General features: G+C 36.6%; 1 protein-coding gene across 4 annotated transcripts in view; it reads right to left on the bottom strand.

The window, feature by feature from the left end:
* PHF21A (PHD finger protein 21A) overlaps window positions 1-10,577 on the bottom strand; it is a 154,016-nt gene extending 143,439 nt beyond the window's left edge. For 3 of the 4 annotated variants that reach the window (XM_036326079.1, XM_036326081.1, XM_036326080.1), the window contains exon 1: window positions 10,467-10,577. The gene's annotated coding sequence lies outside the window, so the exon portion shown is untranslated. The remainder of the gene's footprint in view (window positions 1-10,466) is intronic. The other variant, XM_036326089.1, reaches the window with a different exon arrangement.
* Between the last annotated feature and the right edge of the window lie 8,237 nt (window positions 10,578-18,814).

Genomic DNA, 18,814 nt, shown 5'->3' with positions numbered 1-18,814 from the left:
AGCTCCCAAAGACTACGCTTCCCCATGCACTAGGGTAGAATAATTACCCCATGGGTTTAATTTAAACTAATAAAAGCAAGGAAATTCAAAACGAAGGCTACCATCACCTTGTAGTGACTAGTAATGAACAGACCCCACAACTGCAGGCACAAAGACAACTTAATACTCTTCCAAAGAGGAGCAAACGAGAGAGCAAATAATTAAGTTCCTAATCACTGTTACTAGGTCCAGGGGTAGCAAGTAATCAAAATTCCCTCCTTAACAAACTATTCATGAGCTGTAACATGTATTCCTTCATCAATCAATACATACGCTCAGCTGAAATAGAACATGGAGAAGGAGAGAGTGCAGAACAAGATTTAGTAATTTCCAACTTCAAGTTGACTCAAATACTGCCCTAGATATTCTAGAAATGACCATTATTGGTGGCCCATAAAAAGTTGCGGATAGGCAAGTGTATATAAAATAAAATGTGATTTGTAAGAGGTAAGAAAACTAAAATCTTTATAGCAGATGTGGTTCTCCATTAAGTTAGTGGTGGCTCAGACATCTTTAATAAGTTAAAAGACAAATGAATTCACTATTATCCTAAAAGGTGACTAACAAACCAAACTGACTATTGATTGCCCCAAGTAACTGCTGGCCATGGTTCTCATTGTAAGAGTTTCCTTACAATCTTTTAAATTTCTCCACATTAGGGAAAATGGAGCAGATCTGTTTGGGGGCCTCCAATTATGGGGACTAACAGGGTTCAGTCGGACACATTTAGCCTTTGGTAATGCTGTGATAAAACCTCTGTTTTCATCCCCCCACCAAAAGGTGACTAACAGTATTAAATTTACAATGTATGAAAAGAGTTAACATTCTCACACAAACTTTACTTTGAGTACATCAATGTATCTATTTGTATTGCGTATTTTAAAAATAAAGTTATGTAACTTGTATATTTTACACACTGTAAGACTGGCAGAATGCTAATAATTGCTGGACTTGGGTAACAGACAGGTGGGGGTCTGTTAATATTATTCACTCTACTTCTGTGTATGTTTTTACATTTTCAAAAAAATAAATTTAAAAATCCTACAGATTAAGTTAAGGCTGTTGTCTCTATGTATAGAATTAAATTATGAATGAAATGCCTGGTATAGATCTTTACAAGCTACTAAATTTAAATCCAACATAGCCACTAACTTAACATGTAACTACAGCTAATTTCAAAGTTGTACTTTTTTTACCAAAACAATTCAGTTTACAATTCAAAACCACTAGGAGAAATCTGTAAAGGGGCTGCCATTTTGCAACTATGAACTAATGAAATGTAAACAATCAACACATAATAACTAGGCATCATAGTCATATTTTGTATTTTACAAACTAAAAGAAATTATATTAGCCCTCTCAATTACTAAATCAAAATAATTTCAGAATCAGCAACATCAACATTTCCAATTTCTTTTCCGATAGATCCACAGGACTACAGAGGGCAATCGAATACATTAATGCTTCCTATTTCCCTTATCTTAGGTCAGTAACAAGGCTGCTCCTTCCCACACTCTGCCCCTACCTCCCCACAATCAGACATACAGCAACTGCTGAGGTAAAAAGGTCTTTTTCTATTCTCTCCCTTAGTCCAGCTATACAATGTTTCACACTCAGTTAACACAATACAAATAGATACATTGATGTACTCAAAGTAAAGTTTGTGTGAGAATGTTAACTCAGTTACTTCACAAGTGATTTTAAGCTACCCATTATCCAATTCCTGGCCAAGGGCCCAAAATGAGGAGGTACACAAACTATTAAAGCCTTAAGGTCTTGATAACAGCTCTCAGTTTAAAAACTAATAATTGTGGTGTTTTATTTTATTTTTAAGAAAAACAGAGTAGGATGGTGGTGGCTTTGGAGGAAGTGATGAACAGCAGCACATTGGGGATGGACAGGCAGAGAAGAGACAGCACAGAGAGAGTAAGGAAGAGAGAAAGAGGAAAGGCAACGGAGGAGTGTGCACACTGGATGGTAGTATTTCTCTATAAAGTGGCTCAAGTACCACCAAACCGGACAGTTCCCGCACAAATAAGTGTCCCAGGAGCTCAGCCCTGTCATAGGCAGCCCCACCTTTTACAAATTAGGCAGGGGCAAACTGATTTTCAAAATAGTATAATTATGTAAATCAATCCCAAAGACCCCATAGAGTCTATTTCTAACTTCGATATTTATTAAAATGAAATAACTTCTAAACTTTTTACAATTCCGTTTACCCAAGAGAAGCAATTTTTATAGGCTCTGTATTCAGGCTGAAGTAAAGAAAACTTAATACTGTACATAAGCTATGCTAATTCTAAAGCTGCAAAGCTTTACTTACTGACCACTCTAGCTATTGTAAAATAACATTATAATTTTTTAACTGAAAGAAAACTATACAGCCTGCTATAAAATTGCTTAATTTTAAAAATATATGTTGAGCTAAAGTACAGCACTTTATCAAAACAAACCTGTTGGAATTTCTACTCAGAGAGGAACACAGACAAAACAAAATATAGTAAATACTTCTATCCACTTACAAGACCTTTATCAAATGATGCAGTTGGGTAAATGAGAACAAAAAGTTAAGGGAAGTGATTACAATATACCCTTGAACACTATGGGTTGGAACTGTGCAGGTCCACTTACACAGGGAAGAGAAAAGAATCCACACATGTTCCAACCATGTTGGTTAAGGGTAAACTGTGTCCTACTTTAACTCAAATGCTCACCAGTGATAATATCTAGCATATTCGGGATGTTTTGGGATGCTATTACAAACACATTTGTTGAATCCCAGAAAAAAATAACTATACAAAGGTCAAAAAAGTTTCAGATCCAAATTAGTAGTGAAAGAATAAAAGTAATTCTGCTTCACACTTAATGATCATTCCCCTTTCCTCAATTACTGGTTTTACTTACCAGATAGATAGATACACATACACAGTCATATACATATAAACATACTAATGCATATATTAAAAAACACAAATTTCTTAGCAAAAAAACCCCAATCTTAATGCTGAGATCACTGTAAGGCAGCGACTTAAAGGGTGGCTTTTATCACAATCAACTTCTTCTCAGGCCCAGTGTCTAGACTCAGTATAGGTAACACATGACAATTAAATATAGAAAGAAAATAGCAATTGCCATAAAAAAAGGCCAGGCACCAGATGAAAGAAAATTTCACAAAGTCAAAATACCCCAAATCAAAAGGCAAATAAAACTGGATCCATCATTACCAGAAAGCATTTTTGTGCCACTTCTGTATGTCTGGGGTTCTATAATTGTTTCCATTAGTTACTACATCCAAGCATGTGCTTCAAGAGTTAACCACACACACATACAATTTGTCCTGAGCAGTAGACCCAATGCTCTGACTAGTTAATTAGTATTTTGGACTTTTGAGTTACAATGACTAGTCTACTACTTCCTACCTTGACGCTAAGTCACCTATTGTAAGCTGCACCAATATTTTGGTGTAACAAAAGCTGTATCACTAGGATTTTAATAAATATAAAGTGCCCTGAAATGCTTTCTAAAGTCTCTGTTAAATCTAACATATTCCCACTTATTTTCTATTTCTCTTGGAGGTATTCACAAACAAAGATTCATTAGATACACTTTCCCATCCACACATTTCTCACTATGACATTTCAGGAAAATACTCTCCTTTCCAGCTAAGCTGTTCCCATACTTATTGTTTTCCCATAAACTTTTAGTGGGACTGTAACACTAACAATGATAACAGCAGTTATCGCTTATCAAATGTCTTAAGATTTCTCCATTTTATCTTCACATCAATCCAAGGAGGTTGATATCATCATCCCTATATCATAGAAAGTGAACAGCACAGTGCTTGGTACACAACATGAATGGGAGAAATCTTTTTTGAAAGGAGCTTAAATAATTAGTCCAAGGTCGCACACTCAACTTCAGTGGTTGTACCGATATCCCAATCCAGAGGTCAGGCCCCAAAGCTAAGGCTTTTGCCCCACTATCCAACATCTGTCTCAAGCCTTGAGAAGAGAAGGAAGGAGTCCAGAATTAAAGGTAAGTAATAATACCGAATAATAGCTACCATTTATTTGGCACTTATTAGGTGTTGGGCACTTCTAATTGTTAACACATTAACTCATTTATTCCTCATAACAACCTCAGCAGGGTACTATTATTCATTCATATTCTACAGATGAAGAAACGGAGGCGGAGGCAGAGGCACAGAGGGTGAAGTGATTTAGCCATAGTCACAAGAGCTAATACAGGGCATGCCAGGATCTGAGCCAATGCAGACTGGCTCCGGCTCCGGCGCCGGCTCCAGCTCCGGTACTCTCAACCACTGCCATGCTAAAACTTTCCCTTCACTTGAGTTGCAAGAAATCAGAACTTTTAACCTTTTAAACAATATTACTAAATTATAAGCCTTTGTACTTTGACTAATTGAGAGAAAACGGTAGCGCTTTTCTAAGCATGCGCACCAGACTTCTTTACAGGATATGCCCCTGGTGATTAGATCACTACACTGTTCAGGAAGTCACACACTGTAAATCTGGTTAAGAGCCCCCAGCCCATCTCTCTCTACACTCAGACCCACACCAACCATGCAATGAAAGATACGGGCCAATTCAGTGATGTCCCAGCGCAATCTTCTATAAAATAAATGTCACTCTGGAAGTATCCAAATGTATATAGAACCCTTTCTCTCCTTTCCAACACGATAAAAAATACCACAAAAGGAATGAATGAATCAAAGCTACTTAAAAATCATAACAAATGTCCAATGGTAACTACAAATTTAAATGAGAAAAAAATGCAAAATTCTCATAGTTTTGCAACTTGTCCAAATTCTACATTCAAAACCCACTAGGCCTCTTTGAAAGACTCAATTCTTAGACTAGCTCATTACTATAAATGTCCCTTCAAGGGTGCAGAGAAAAGCTCACTTTTTGCCTCCAATTCTACATATCTTGATATGCACATTTATCACAAGAATCATTACTCTTACATTATTAAGTTATTGGGCTTTTTACCCTAATGTCTATAAATATGACAATGTGTTTAATTACATAAACAAAATATTATGCATAGACTTAATATTTGTATATTAATATGTAACATATAAAGAAAACAAGTATCTAGGACAGGACTGGACCTGGAAGTACTGAGAACCTGACACAATGAGAACAGGAACTATTGCAGCTCCCTCCATTGACATCGTAAAGTTGCCACATTTTCTGGGCTCTCTTTTGAATTAATGTGGCATCTGTTCCAAGTACAGCATGCTAACATTTTACTAAAAGATATTTTCACTCTACATTGTATCTGGTTTGCTTATTATTTGAACTACTGTTTTATTTCAGTGGTCATTATTTCTTTATACCAACTTGTCCATTTGGCTTTCCTAATCTATCTCCCCTGAGCACAAAATGGGTGGGGAGAAACCATCAGCTTAAAACCCTCTAACAGCAATAATTACAATATGCTTTGCATATAGATGAAATAAAGAAAATAGGCAGCACAAAGATTTTTGTAGGCTTTTTAGTATTGGGTCCTGATAAGTTAGCAGCATCTGTTCCTTTCAAAAAAAGAATTCTTTGCTCTGAGGTACTGAAGGGCTGGGGGAGGGGGAAGAAAGAAAAGTAAACAAATACGAAATAGAATAATTTAAGTTACAAAGTTTGGTCTCCATGAAATGATGATTTCAATAATTTTCACATATCCAACTCTATCTAGTGGTAATTGCTTTTTAAGGCATCCTCAAAAAACGCTGCAGCAAAAAGCCAAATACAACCAGTTGTATTTAACATGCATGCTGCATACTCCACAATGTTACGTCATATCAGGCACAGAGAAGACGCTTACCAAGCTATCCTGCGTTCTATAAACTGCCTAACAACAACAGAAAAGGCTCTCCATAGTGGGAGTAGGAGCTGTCAGGGTGGGCAGCCTTTTCCCTTTGGTCAACTCTGAAGGAAACAAATAAGGCTTATATTTCTGTCTTTTAAGCTCACCTCTCTCAAGGCCTTTACTCTCCATCTTCCAGCCTTTCTCAGAAAGGAAGGCTGTTTCTTTAAAATTAAAAAACTGCAAAAGATCACTCCAACTTAAAAGCCCCACACCTTATACCAACTGTCCTCCAGACGTCCCTATGGCTTCCTCTTCTGTGGGAGAATGGCCTATCCAGAGCACTAGTCTCGAAGGGGGTGCACCCATCCTGGGGAAGGAGGACAGCCATGGGAAAAAATTATCACAACTTATATTTTTAAATCTCATCCTTTTTTAAATTTCACATTTTCTGTGCATTTTATAACATACATAAAATACTAGGTTCAGAAAATTATATATAAATACACATTTCACTGGCCATAATTTTTAAAAGTTTGGAGACTACAGATTAAGAAGCCCGAAACTAAGATAAGAGTCAGGAAAATTAGGCTCTGACACTAACTTACTCTAATTCTTGTCTTTGCCTCAGTTTGCTATCCATGATATCAATTGTTTGAGCCCTTTATACACACTTATAAGACTATTACAAGAAATAATAAAATACTGTAGGCCTGTGGCATGGTCTGAGCCGCACAAAATGACAAATACATATGAATGCTATCAATGAGAAATACTCTTAATTTGGCTTGTTAAAACTTTGGCTATACTATAGTTTAAATAAACTGCTATGCCCTATCAGACCCCATTCTTAGAATTTCAAGGACAGGCTTTAGCACTTTAACTGAATTTAGGTCTAAAGAAGCATAAAGCACCATTGATACAGAAGGTGCATTTCTAGTATTAGAAAGACCTTTTTAAAAAAACAAACAAACAAAAACTTCTATAATAAAAAACTTATTACCTATGAAATAAATTTAATTTAAAAATTATAAAGGTGAATTATAATAACCTTACTAACAAGTTAAAACTCTCAGAGCCAGAATCAGGAGATTATATTTAATGTAGTTAAATAAGGCCTTGAGTGTATCTTTTGTATATAATGCCAGAAGAAAAAATCACCGGCACTCGATAAATTACTGGCACATCCAATTAATTTACGTTGTTGTTTTTTTAAAACTGCTTTTTAAAACGTTGGTTTAGCCCTAGTCGGTTTGGCTCAGTAGATAGAGTGTCAGCCTGCGGACTGAAGGGTCCCAGTTCTATTCTGGCCAAGGGCACATGCCTGGGTTGCGGGCTCAATCCCCAGTAGGGAGCATGCAGCCAATCAATGATTCTCCCTCATCACTGATGTTTCTATCTCTCTATCCCTCTCCCTTCCTCTTTAAAAAGAAAAATCAGTAAAAATATATTTTTAAAAAATAAATAAAATGCTGGTTTACCAGTATAGCATTTGGTGATGGTTGAGTAAGGATAGGGCTGGGGGTGAGGTCAGCCAACGTTAACACATTAAGATGTGAGTACCAGGCCTAATTCCTGTGCAGGGTATCTGTATGCTGATTAAGCAGCACTGGTTTGAGTTTCTATTATTTAAAACATTACAAGTGTTTTCTTAGTTTTAAAACCCTGTTTTACTTTATAAATATTGAATTAATGACTCCTAACAACCCAGAAGAGAGACTACCAGTTAAAAAAAAAATTTATCTGAAACCACATCTCTTCATAACTAGCTACCAAAATAACCTAGTAGAATTTAATTCTGAAAATGATGCCTCCTAAATTACTTGTGTATGACAGAAAACAATGTTGTCATTTTAAATTGGTTAACTTTTTTTTTAAAGTTTTAAAAATAATAATGATCATCTCTAAGGCATTAGGCACAAATAAAAAGTACTCAAAACGATTTTTGTCCATAGGTAATAATCATCCTAGGGCATTAGGCTTATCATCTTTTTTTAGCATTAACACTATTACAGATATTCTCCTTCCTCTCACCCCTCACCCCTGGCCTTCACATTATTGTCTGTGTCTGTGTAGGTTTATAATCTTAATTTATGAATCTTACCCACCTCTCTCCTTCCAACTCCACTCCAACTTCCTACCTGTGCCTTATTTTAAAAAATAGCAAGTTTTAAAAATAGCCATGTGTAAAAAGTAGACTTCAAGTATTATGGTATAATTCTATTTATTTCTTAAAATATATATTATACATATTGAAATGCACAGGAAAATTTAAAAGAAGAATGAGAATGGGATAACTTTAATTTTCTACTTTATATATATATCTATACTGCTAGAATTACTTTCATAACTCTGAAAGTAATTTATAATATTTCTTAAAAGGATATACTTATCATCAAATCCTCTAAAATGTTGATAGTTACAAAACGCTAATTGAAATAGCAAATGGAAACTACATATTTGCATCTACTACGAAAATGTACAAAATAACCTACCCTGCTAAAGTGCTCAACTTCCAACCTTTAAGAAGTAGATAGTACCCCTGACCGGGTGGCTCACTTGGTTGCAGCGTCATCTAGTACACCAAAAGGTTTCGGGTTTGATTCCCAGTCAGGGCACCTTAGGTTTCGGGTTTGATATCCAGTTGATGTCTCTCTGTCTATTTCTCCTTCCCTTCCTTCCTTCCTCTCTCTCTAAAATCAATAAAAACATATCCTCAGGTGAGGATAAAAAAAAGGAAGAAGAAGAGGAGGAGGAGGAGGAGGAGGTGGAGGAGGAGGAGGAGGAAGAAGAAGAAGAAGAACGACTAGACAGTAGGCCCTATCCCTGCTAGGCACTGTGCTTGGTGATGTGCATATCCCAAATGCCTTCATTTCAATTCCATTCCAATGCATATCATTTTCCTAACCCAAACCAAATCAACATGAAACATTCTAAAGTGGCATTCCTTTGCTATGGCCATTTCAGTAAGCGGAAAACTTATTTAGTAATTCACTTTCTGTGGGAATTACATAGTTTAGTACAGCATTATGACTTAGGAGAGGCTCTGGAATCAAACTTGGGCTTGAATTTAGATTGTATCATTTGCTACCTACATAATTCCAGGGAAGCCTTTATTTCCTCATCTGTAAAATGGGGGTAGGGTAATACTAGTAAGTCCTCAGAATATTGCTGTGAGGACTAAAATTAAGTGAGCTCCTACATGTAAAAAGGCTTATTAGCACAATACATAACATTAGCACAGTAAATGTTAACGTAATATTATTATTAATATCATAACAACAGGTAATTCTAAAGTATGAAAACTGTTCACAACTTGCCAAACATTTGAAGTCTTATAGCTACACCATTTCTCTAAGAACAAATATACATATTTGTGTAAGATTATTTATTAACATATAAAAATGTTTTTCAGCATGCACGTAATTAAAACTTTTCATTACAACACACCAGTACAGTTATATTTGTGTGTACACACACGCACGCACACACACACAAACGAGTCAGCACATACTGTTAAGAACTACCCTGTAAATATGTTAAGAACTTGTCTCCTGGCCACAGTGGTGGTGTGTGTGTATAGGGGCGTTCAGATCACCAATTATGTTTCTAACTCATATATTTAAATTTTTAAAAATATTAACATTAACATGGCATGAACAAATATCTTAAAATCCAGCCATCTGTTAGTGAATTAAAAACTCCATTTATATATACTACTCTAGTCTATAAAGTACATTCATGAGTATTACCTCATCTAATCCTTTTAACAGCATAGTGAAGCAGGCTTTTACCATTATGCCCATTTTACCACTGAGAAAACTAAATCCCAGCCAGGCTGAATTTCCCAAGAGTGCACAGCTAGTGACAGGCCTGGTCTTCTGACATCACCACAACTGTTACATTACATTGGCCTGGGACATTTCATTTTTTAAAAAGACAGAAAATTGTGCTCAGTAATTTAGGCGTGTCAGAGGACTCTATAGGGAATTACATGTCTGTCAGTTGTACTCTCATTTCCTTTCTTTATTTCCAACTTTAGTATTTCAGGAATTTCACAAGTACATGTAACTATAAAATGTAGATAAAGAGAATTCACCCAAACCTGATATTTCCTGCAGTGGCCAATTAATACCAGAGACCACTTTCCCCTTATATTTAGCCCATTGTATTTAACCTCTTTGTAATGACTGAATTTATTTCATTTTAATATTAGGTCCTGAAAAGACAAGTTACTATAAAATAAATTGAACCATTTATAATATGACTTGCATATCAGACCAGATTCTATAAATTCTGACACATCTAAAAAAAATCTATATAATGTCTAGTATACAAACATTAACAAATTTCAGTTCATATTTATGAGGGAGGAAAAGGTTAGTGTTATTATAGTGGTTTGGTTTGTTATGTAAACAAGTACTTAAATGATTACTACAAAAGGCAGAGTTTTCTTAAATGAATACAGCAGCTCTCAGCAATAATATTCCGGGAACTCTGCACAAGAGAAAAAGCTGCAGCAATATTAGCCAAACAGGTAAGAAAGGCATTTCCCTGATTCTGCATACACTCCAACTAAGGCACATGCAACTTATGCTTACTTTTTTCAATATTCCCAGGTGTCCCTTTCTCTTCTCAAAAACCAAAAAGGGACCATCCATGCAGATAAAAATACCCTACAAATTCAAGAGCCTAAAAGAAGTCAGAGCAGCCTGAAAGAGAAAAAGAATATAGAGACATACAATTTTTTTTAACCTAACATTTCAAGTACAACCCACATACTTGAAACTACATTTTCTTTCTGGGGCTGCTCACTGGCCTCGATTACATCAATCCTGTAACACTGTGAATTGTGGTGATAGATTGGTTCATGCCTCTAAATACAACAGAATTTTTCCAAGGTTATACATACTGTGATATGAAGAACATTTTTGCAGCATCTTATTTTCATTCATCAGTTTGGATATTCTACCAGTGCAAACATTACAAATAAAGAAATTTTCATTATCGTCTAAACTTTCTAAAGTCAACCAAAGGCTGTGGTACAGTGGCAACAAGTACCAAGTATGCAGAATTGAACCTGGTTAAAATGCTGCAAAACTGGTTGGTTGTCTACTTTGAGCATATATCACATTGGGAGAAATTAAGGTGCAAAGACATTTTATTTACAGCAAAAAATTCTAAGAAATTGCCACATCATTACCATAGCCCCAAAATCTCAAGGTCTTGTTAGAACAGCCTGGGCTTCCAATCAAATAATATAAAACAGAAGAAAAATGTAAAGCATGGTATTTTTTAAAATAGCAATAACCACTGCTACTGCTGCTGCTGCTAATTCTAAACATTTACTGAGTCTTCATTATGTGCCAGGCATTGTGCTAAGCAGTTTCACAGATGTTAACATTTAATCCCTACAACAACACTCTGATGTTAAAGTATTAGAACTCTCAGAACAACAGAAATTTAAATTTTATAAGTGATAATATAAGCAAATTATTAAAGAAACTTTACATTTTGTCTACCTTTCGCACTACAGCTTTGAGTGTTACGTTTACACTAAAACCACATTCCTTTTCAGGACTCTGTCTTCTATTTAAAGAATACTGTGCTTCAAGATGCTGACAATTATTACAGAAGAATAAAAAAAACTGCACGTAAATACTGACACACACACAAAAAAACAAACCCTTCCATCCAACTTTACCTAGTAACTGACCCCATGCAAAAAAAAGAGAACAGCATATACATATCAGGCCCTACAACTAACTATAGACTTCTAATGCCCATACTATCATTCAGTAATGCTATAATTATAGAGAGGCCAATATCATCACAGACAAAAACAATTTATAATTGCTAAGTCAAGTTTTGAATATATATACACATACATATATATCTGTTATTTTACATACAAATCTTATAGTAGCTAATAAAAACAACCAACTAATCTAAGGTAAACTAAAACACTAGATGATTCTGAAGACTCACTTTAGGATATCAGCAGCATCATAATCATGATATTAGCAATCAAACTTTACTTAGCATAAAGTTCTTAGAAGCTTAGGAAGCTATGTATAAAATGGAGTAGACAAGAGGGAAGGATTCCCTGTGCTGTTTAAATCAACTACAGGTCCCAGCATGCAACACTCTAATCTGGAGTCAAGCAAAAAATCACAATGCATCCTGGGACTTGTAGTAAGTAAACCACTTCACTCTACCACAGTTAAGTTTCAACAAAATCTTAACTATCTAGCACAATTTGACTAGATCTTATTATTATGGTCAAATTCAGATTTCATTTTTTTGTTCTCTACTCTGGCACTGTTTCTTTAGCATATAATTAAAAAAGTATCAATTTATATTTAACTCAACATTTTCACATTAGAAAAACCTTAAACAGGATAAGTACATAAAAGGAATGCTTAAAAAGCAGAAAGTTTGATATAATTTTAAAATTATATTTAAATACATGATTTTTGAAACAATTTTCTCAAAGTTTTCTTGGATCAGTTTTTAAGCTCTCTATCCCACTCCCACAATAAAAGAGTTTTAATTGTTTTACCAGGTTTCCTCTTAACAGTCTTTCAAGTTAGGTTTTATAAATAATTTTCCTTGAAAGTCTTATAAGAAAACATTTCCCATACACTCTAATACTGTCCACTAGGATAGCAGTTATGTGTATGTATTACTACACATAACATCATCAGACACACCAAAAAAAACACTCGTCCTTACTCAAAATTTACTCCCTCGACTTTCACCCTTCTCTCTCTCTCTCTCTCTCTCTCTCTCTCTCTCTCTCTCTCTCTCTCTCTCTCACACACACACACACACACACACACACACACACCTATTTCTGGAAAGAACACTTAGGAAAATATATTCCAACTACAAACCCATTTCTCTCAGCCACTGACCTCTTCTAAAAACACAAAGATTTTCATTAAAACTATCAATAACATGTCCAACCCCAAGCAGATAACTTGGAGCTGCAATCTATGTTTATTCAGATTCTACATTCACCCCTATGTTTTGCAAGACTGAAGGAGGAGGCTGGGAAAGAACTATGTGCAATCTGCATCAGGAGGCCTAACACAGGTGGTGGGTTATTTTCAGGCAACAGCACCTTCACAAACATGCTGTGGAATACAATCCAAGAAATTCCTAACAAGAAAAGATAAGCTGGCAAACAAATTTAACACAATCCAGCTAAAAAATCACCTGCAACACATGCTACTACATTTCACCACAACAGTGACAGGCTACAACAGGATCTGAAGCTTCATCAATACAACATACTGTCCATAAGGCCAGAGATAGCAGTTGCCATGGTTACTATCACCCACTTTTATCAGGAAATTATTGTCATTACTCTGAAGTTTTTGGTACTTATTTAAAATAAAATAAAAAAAAAAATTTTAGGGTTCTAACTGTTAATTGAGTGAAAAAATCAACTACTGTTTGATTTGTAAGTATGCTGTCTTAGAAATGCACATGGTTAACAATACTTGGATCTGCAGCAGGAAAAAATCAATTCCTTTCTGCTGCTCCTTCTCCTCAAGTACTGACAGTTTGTATTCTCAATGCAGCCAAAACAATAAAACAAAAACCATCTTTTAGGCTTCTGTAAGTTATTTTTCTCCCCTAGGCCCACAACCAGAGTCAAAGCCTAGATCACCAACCTGTTAGGCCCCAACTCCTTTCCTATCTCCACATTACCGGTTCACTTTTTTGTCTACTTAAAAAGGCAGAAGAACACTTCTGTAGATGATTCCAAAATATAGGAAAAAAATAGTTTCCTTCAATGAGACCTGCTCACAGTTTTTTGAAGGAGGTGGGGGGTGTGCAGTGTATTGGAGGGAGAGAGAAATGGAGGGGTATTCAAACTTCCCAACAAATGACTAGGGTAAGAAAGTTGCTTTAGAAAAACCCAAAGGATGACTGAACCTCACATTTTAGCTCTAAAAGGGAAGAGCTCACCACCACTCCAGTTTAAGACTGAATTGATAGACAAGTAATATGAAAGTTATTCTTACAAGTCTATTTCAACATTCTTACAAAAGATAACTGTTCAAAAAATTTAATATATAAGAATTATATGAAAGCCTATAAAATTATATAGCCACATATATACACAAACGCATAAAGAAAAAAGCATATACTATTTAACAAATAATTACCTATAGTAAATTTAAAGCAGTTTTAACAAATCACCTGTTTTTAAAAAAATCTCAAAGCAGCAAAAATACACACCTGGTAAAGTTAAAGTGATCAGAATATTTTGCTATGCTGCTTAAGAATACTTAGGAGCCTACAAAAAAGCCCATGTACAAAAGTTCTGGAAAAGTTAACATAAATCATTAATATTTCCCAGCACAGATTAATATGAAGATTCAAACATGTTTCAAGAAATGAGCTCTGAATATAGATATAAAGGAATTCTGTCAAAGGTTAGAGACCTAAAACTTTAATCTCTTCCTTTTCTCCCTTTGAATAGTAATTAAATACAAAAGCCTTCGGCAGTAAGATACTAAGGATACAAAATTTAAAAGCGCATTAATATAACCTTAACTTCAGTATTTCAAGAAAAGCTTTAAGTATTCACTGTCTGTGGGATGGAAAAGTTAATACTACCCTGAGCAGTTTCATTTTTATCAAAACAGTTAAATGTTTTTCTCACTATTCACAGAAGCAAGTTTCTATACTTAATTACTAATTGGGTTATTTCATAAAGAACAGTCACTTCTAAAATTTAAGTGCTCATAAACACAGGGACTTCTAATTATCTATATTTTATTTTATTTTGGTCAAAATTTGTGAACACGCTATTAAGAAAGCCACAGCTTAGGCTCTGAGTGTTAAATTTTTGTGTTATTTTTACACAAAAATACTTCAGTGTACTCCTCTAGATTTGAGTAGTCATTTCCTCACGCATCCCTCTAAAAAAAAAAAAAAAAAAGATATACACATGTACCTAATACTAATGCACACAAGTACACATCTTTTACACTTTGAAACAAGTTTAAAAGATTTAGTAAGAATTTTTCCCAAAGTTAGCAGAATCAATCAAAACAATCAAAACCTCAAGCATGACATCTGTTACTCTGTGTGTTAATAAGAGTCTACAAAAGAATTGAGAATTTAAATATTCACTAAAATCAACTACTACCGTATCAATGGAGAAATGAAGAAAAACTTCAATAGGGGATACACATTTCACAAGATCTACAAAAGGAAAAGTGATCTTTTTCTTGAATTATGAGAAACTGCCTTGGCAGCATTTTTTAAACAAAGCTTCAAAACTGTAACAAAGAGCTTTTTGGTAACCACAGCAGTATTTTTTTAAAAAAATCATAAGGTGTTTGGGGTGCACTTTTAATGCACTCATTTCCCAAATGATATGGAGAAAGTTAACATTTTAAAGACAGAAGCTTCTGTCCATACATTAATTAGTAACCTATCTCAACAACCTAACATCTGCATGGTTTCTGACAATTTACAAAGAATGCTCGCATGTATTATCTCATTTGATCTTACTTAGAAAAAAGTACAGCATTATGCCTGGAAAACAGACAAAACTCAAAGCAGGTTTATCAGATTTTCTATACATTCTTAAGTTTTTAAACTTTGACATAAAACTTTACAAGCCACCAAGTAGGATGATATTTCTAGAGATAAATCAGTTCACCTAATACTAACAAGAGTTTCAAATGGCCATGTGCTATAAATGCTATGAAACTACTTTTATCTCTATGGAGTTATTGTTAAGTGTTACTAATGGACATATCATCAGCAATGATCTATACCCACAGATATAATTTTACTTATATTTCAAGAATCTCAGTCTTTGGAGGCCAATTCAAATACATCAACCATATGTATTTATAAAGCCGATTACCTAAGAATTTACCTATTAGGATAACTGTCCCTAGATTTGAGAAAAAAATAAACACAAAAGTATAAAATTTTCTCCATACAGTATCTCCCTTTCCAAAATCTCAAGTAACTCTTCCAAAATCTCAGGTACTACTTGTATTACTATTATAAGGATGATCACAAAATGTCCCAGTTCATACCAACTACTTTTGTTTATAGCCATTGTACATAATACAAGACTAATTCCTCTTCAAAATAATTCCAACAGCATTCTGTAACTAGGCGCAGCATCCTTAAGAGATCCACAATAAGTCTACTTTGTGTAATAGCGTAAGCAAGTAAAAAGCAGTCAAAGAGTTCAGTTTTAAATAGCAAATGTAATTTATTAATGGAATTTTTTTTTAGTGAACTTACTCAAAATCTTTCTGGAACTTTAGGATGTTAATCATGTTGCTTAGTTGAAGCTATGATGAGCTCTAATAAGTACCAAGACCCTCAAAATTCAGAGTCGCATTGTCTTGCTGTAGCACCTCCTGCTGGATAGCATTTAGAGCTCTTCATGTAAGCAGGAGAAGAATATATCTGAGGCAACGCCTTCCAGAAGATTCAATAGGAAAAAGGATGGACCCTTCAAAACTAAAAGAAATAGGGCCCCGTCCATCACTTTAACTCTTAAAAACAAAATCTGGCATAGGGTATAAGTCTCTTTAACCTATTACGATTCCAGATCCATAAAGACCTGCCTAAGTCCAACGTGCAAAATGCTTAAAGAAAGCTTGTAAAATTACCTAAAAACTATTTAAAACCCATCAAAAGCACTCAAGCAAAAGACTATTATGGCCAGGCAAGCAATGCCAGTCATATTGGAAATACTATTATATTAACAAAAGCAAAAGTCTGACATAAAGAAAAGCACCTGGAATATGTTTAACATGGTAGCCAGAAGTTTGTGTTTTGAGAATTTTCTGCACTACTACTATGCTCTTCACTTAAGGACAGTTGTACCTCTACAGAAGTTTTAAGTACAGACATATTTTTTACAAACATGAGTAACTACACATAAAAACATCCTCTTTGCCATCAAAAGCTATTCCTGAGATTTTAAAATTCATTCTTCAGACATTTTAAATAGCCCCTATAGCTCATTTTAATTAAGCCCATGATGTAGACCCCATATACAAGTGGAGACAGAAAAAGAGAATAGGCAGGCACTTACCAAAATCAAAATGAAAATAGTATTTCCAATAAAAATGGAGTAACAGTTTCCTACAAAACCGTGAAACCAAGTAAATTGTGAAACTTTAAAAAAAAAAAAATGGGGGTGGGGAGGGGGGAGGGGGCTAGTCTTCAAAACCAAAAGAAAAGCTGACCTATTTATGTCTACTGCCCAAACATGAGTGAATACCAAATGTAAACAAACAACATAAACACTGAAAAGTGCACTTAGGTCTAAGCCCCAATTTCAGTTTCTTTACCAGGCCCTCAATGAAACTGCAGATGTTGATGAGAATCCTCTATAAAAGGAGATATTCCGGCTCTCTGCCCTAAAGAACCCCTATAAAGTGTGCCTGTGAAAAGGCTTCCTTCCTAGAGTGCACACACTGCTTTAAAAAAAAAAAAAAAAAAAAACTTTCACCAGTCCAAATTAATCTGATTCTAATATTCAGCTATCAATTATTAATATACAAATGCTCTTCCTTCTCTAAAGTCCCCAGCTAAAGCATCCACATTCCTAACACCTACTATTAAAAAAAAAAACGAACAGCTCGCTCCCCGGCGATGGGCACATCTTTGAAATCCAAAACACAGCCACAAAGTTCACTGTCAAGGCCAGTGCCGAGGCCCACACAGGCCCGGACCTTCACTCCCATCTGAGATTCTGGAAAGCCATCCATGCAAAGACATCATTTAAAAACGACACAATGTGGACGTGCAGAGTGAGACCCTCCACTTCAAGACCTAAACAAAGAATATTTCCACAGATGACCGGAGCATGATGACACCGGATTCCTCAATGAAAACAAAACCTGCCTACCATTAGCAGTCATCCCCGGGTCTCAACAACTCAACTACTTGGAAATCACTCTCGGCACAGCTGCACCCCACCACCGGCGTGTGGCCTTCTCCGGGGGTGCGAGCCACCGACAAAGTTGAAAGGAGACATTCTTCCCCGGGTGCCCAAATCTCGGCATCCACCCCTCCCCTGCCGGGGCCACCTTGCTGCTACCCACCATCGCGAGCGCGGTCAGGGGGAAAAAAAAAAAAAAAAAAGAAATCCTAACAGCACCGCTCAGCAGAATAAAGAGACCAAAGAGAGGATGACGAGAAGTGTTGGGAACTGCGTGCACGGCGGGGCTGGACCAAACGGAAAGAGTCCCACTCCGCGCGCCCCTCCCCCCCGGCGGGGGCGCGGGCGGGGGAGGGGCGGCCGCGGCCCCTCTCCGAGCGGCCTGCCAGCCCCGGCCCGCGCGGGGTCCCGGGGGCGCCCTGCGGCCGCGGGCGGCGGGGGCGAGTGCGGGAGGGCCGGGCCCGGGGTGAGGGGTGCAGGCCGACTCTCCGGAATAACAAGTTGCAGAAGAAGAAGAATAAGCGGAATTTCCCCAACGCTTCTCCGGCCACCCAAGACAAATGCACCAACACACACACACACACACACACACACACACACACACACACACACACTCGGGCCCGGCAGCGTCAGCAGCCGCAGCTTTTTTTTTTTATTTTTTTTTAACCAGATCCCTCAGTCACCAAACAAGATGGTTTTCCAAAAAAAAAAATAAAAAAAATTTTTTTAAATAATCATAATAAAACTTCCCCCCGACAGCATCCCGGGGAGGGGGGAGGGTGATGAAAGAGCCAAGGCGACCCTGCCCGGGCGGAGGGGCGGCCCCGGCCCCGCGCCCCCCGCCCCCGCCCCGGCCCCCTCCCCGGCCCCCCGCCGGGACAATGTGACGCCCCCTCCCCGCCGCCCCCGGCGCGCCGCCTCTGTCACCCGGAGGCTCCGGCCCTGCACTCAGCGCCCAGGCTCCCGAGGCGGCTCATAAACTTACTTCCAATTTATCCTGGGGAG

This window comes from Myotis myotis, unplaced genomic scaffold (assembly GCF_014108235.1).
Source record: "Myotis myotis isolate mMyoMyo1 unplaced genomic scaffold, mMyoMyo1.p scaffold_m19_p_10, whole genome shotgun sequence".
Classification (NCBI taxonomy): domain Eukaryota; kingdom Metazoa; phylum Chordata; class Mammalia; order Chiroptera; family Vespertilionidae; genus Myotis; species Myotis myotis.
Note: the sequence above shows the minus strand (reverse complement) of the source record. Positions and strands in the feature narration are given on the sequence as shown.